The sequence below is a fragment of the Taurulus bubalis genome, assembly GCF_910589615.1.
Source record: "Taurulus bubalis genome assembly, chromosome: 20".
NCBI classification, from domain to species: Eukaryota; Metazoa; Chordata; class Actinopteri; order Perciformes; family Cottidae; genus Taurulus; species Taurulus bubalis.
The window spans coordinates 15,778,706-15,782,367 of NC_136608.1; positions in this window are offsets into that span (position 1 = coordinate 15,778,706).

Sequence of the window (3,662 nt, forward strand, 5' to 3'; positions counted from 1 at the left end):
TCATTAAAGTATTTCAAATGAGCCAACACGAGAATCACGAGGACACCTGGAGACTACTTGTCTTGCGGTTGCATCGTAATCCTACAAAACACGATGAATATATCTCGTAGTGGAGGAAAAGAAAAAGCCGGTTTCAAGTCTTGAAGATGAAAAACGAGCCGGTGATCATCCAGAGCCGTTGTATTTATGAATAATCTGCACACGGATAATGTGGAGAGGATCCGGTTCACACAACAACAACAGACCCGCCCGCCTGCAGGAGGTCATGACATCACCGATGACTCGCTCGCTGTCATCAACCTGGCAATCAACGCCGCCTCACATAAATCCCCGAAAAACCCACGCTGGCTCTCGAACCTTGAGATCCAAAAGAGCAGGAAAAAAGTATCCGTCGTCCGGGATTAGGCGAGCCACACATCCCAGGATGATGAGGATGGAGGAGGAGGAGAGAGAAGAGCAAAAAAGTGAACACCAGAAGAAGAAATCCTCTGATGAGAAAGTCTTGCGTTCCAAAAAAAGACTTTAAATCCAGAGAAAAAACACAGAGAGACGATGCTCAAGCTGCTGTTGGAGCCGAGTGCATTTACAGAACTGTGAAGGCTACGAAAGCAGCGACAGCCCACACCTCCCCTTTTCACCACATACACACTCACACACTTACACACACACACACACACTCTCTCTCTCTCTCAAACACACCCCTGACGTCCCACAGTGGCTGAAGCAAACATACATTGCGTAAACAACAAGCTGAGCTAATTTGGCTCACATCACATGACTCGCCCTTCTCTCCCCCCCTCCCCCTCCCCCCCCCCCCTCCCCCCTCACACACTATCAGTGTTTCTTGCCCAAGAGCCCCACAATCTTCAGCTCCATTGACACATCGCTGTCGTCAGCATGCCGTCTTCTACGCGCTCATTAAAACGCATCAAATACTTCACAGCAGCTGGTTTTTCCCCTTAAAATTCCACTTAAGTGGTTGTTGTTGTTGTTGTTGTTGTTGTTTTTCCTCCCTGCACACTGCATGACCGCATCACCAAGATAAACTCTAAATCTGCTTGTTTCAGACCGTTAATACAGATATTATTGGAGCGAGCGACATATTAAAAAACCCCGAGATGCCTCGATTCAAACTTGGCTAGCCGTGATGAATTTCATATTTTAATACTGTTTATTACAGAAGTGACATTCCTTGGGCTCTGGGGACCAAACCTCACTATTTTCTGACATTTTAAACACTGAGGATTTAATCAGTGTATCATAAATATCATCCACGGATGAATTAATAATGAAGATGATTAATTGCACTCAAACACTGAGTAGTACTGATGAGTACTTCAGCTGCTTTTCCCCTTAAATGTCCCCTAAAGGAAAGTTCTATTTGTCTTCTTCAGCATCAAAAATAATTCTGCATCTGATGTTTTGAACACTTCAGAGGAGCTTTTTGAGTACTGAGGTACATATTAAACCCCATATAGTATAGCATAGTATATGGTTATAGTTACGTCACGCTGAAATTAACCTTCAAAACATCGGACAATCAAGTTATTTATCAAGAAAAACAATAACCGGCTGTTTTATATTATTGTAAATGTACTTTTTTTGCAACTTTTATTACAAAAGTAAAGTTTAAAAGACTTCGCTTTGAGATCCGGGAACCTTTTCTTCCCTACTTTCTGACAATTTATGCACGAATTACAACAGTTTTTAATCAATAGATGAATTATTAATGGCAATGGCTCTGAAACAGAGACATATATGAATATATGTATATACTATATATGTGGTTAAAGTGCTGACTCAGCTTTAATTAAAGGGTTTTAACAACCACATCAGATGAAAAGTAGAAACTGAAGCTGAATTTGAGGCAAAATGCTTTTTAAACCCCCCCAAAAAACCCTCTGATGACTCCATGCAGATGTGAACAGCATCAAAACCTTCAAACTGAAAGTTGTTTCATTTCCAAACCCCAAAAAAAGCCCAAACAGGAAATGTGTCATTGTCCAAATACTTGAGGCTTGAATGCACCGTGACATATTTATCATCTGAGCAAACTTTTGGGATTGGCCTCTGGAATGTCACGCATTTTAACTCTTGAGCTTCCCTGAGGTCTTATCTTATTATAAACATGTTATTATCCATTCCAGCTCGAAAATATCACTAAAAAGCTCAACTTTTTATCGATATTTTTGATGATAACTTTATTTTTTTGCGTGTTTTTTTTTACCCTCGCTGGTTAAACCAGGTCACAGTGTCCACCGACTCCTCCCTGAGACTTTTTGCATTGTTTCCTCTGTGGCGAACGGCATTCTGGACTGGATGGAGCTTACTGGCCGGCGGCGTCCCTGAGGGAGCCGTCCAGATTGGGCACTGGGGGATTAAACTGGTTAATCTCAGGACATTTGTTCCCCCGCGGTCTCAGATTGAGAGCTTTTTTATATTTATTGATTAGCCCCTGATGGGTCGCTGGGCATCCACATGTTGTCCCTGCTGCCTTTTCCCTAAACCCAGCCATGCCAAAGATTTAATGGAGGGATTTAGGAGATTAACTGCCACTGCATGAGCTTGGGGTTTTATTGCATTACTCCCTATTAGGTTCTCCTCTTTTAGACCCATCCAAGAGTTGTTTCCTCTTGGCAACGGGAGACCTTCATATAACAATTTGCGCTCTGTTTCCTCCTCTTGATTCCTACAGTTTTCTTTTTTCTTTTCTTCGTGTGTACACAATGCAGCCTGTGTGCTTCATGCCCAATTACGACAGCCTGTGATGCTCGCTGAGAAAAGCTCGCTATTAAATGATGAAGTGCAAACAGCAACTGCCCTGCAGAAGAAGAAGAAACAGGAGGAGGAGGAGGAGGAGGAGGAGGAGAGGGACTCCCTCGGCCAGGAGCCGTCTGATTTCAACATCAATGACTTGAAACAACTTCCCTCAAACACACACGTGTGTGTGTGTGTGTGTGTGTGTGTGTGTGTGTGTGTGTGTGTGTGTGTGTGTGTGTGTAGCGTTGAGACTCTTTTGTGTTTTACACACAGAAGAGGTCAAATCTGACATTTCCCTAAAAGTCAAATGCATGTGGAGATGGTGTGGTCGCTGAATAAAATGAATAAAGAGAGAGAGAGAGAGGAGACAGAAAGAAAGAGACAGAACGAAAGAGAGAGAGAAGAGACAGAAAGAAAGAGACAGAACGAAAGAGAGAGAGAGAGGAGACAGAACGAAAGAGAGAGAGAAGAGACAGAAAGAAAGAGACAGAACGAAAGAGAGAGAGAGCGGAGACAGAACGAAAGAGAGAGAGAAGAGACAGAAAGAAAGAGACAGAACGAAAGAGAGAGAGAGCGGAGACAGAACGAAAGAGAGAGAGAGAAAGGAGAGACAGAACGAAAGAGACAGAAAGAGAGAGAGACAGAACGAGAGAGACACACAGAAAGAGAGAGAGAGAAAGAAGAGACAGACAGAAAGTGAGAGAGAGAAAGGAGAGACAGAACGAAAGAGAAAGAAAGAGAGAGAGACAGACAGAAAGAGACAGAACGAGAGAGACAGACAGAAAGAGACAGAACGAGAGAGAAAGAAAGAGAGAGAGACAGACAGAAAGAGACAGAACGAGAGAGAAAGAAAGAGAGAGAGACAGACAGAAAGAGACAGAACGAGAGAGACAGACAGAAAG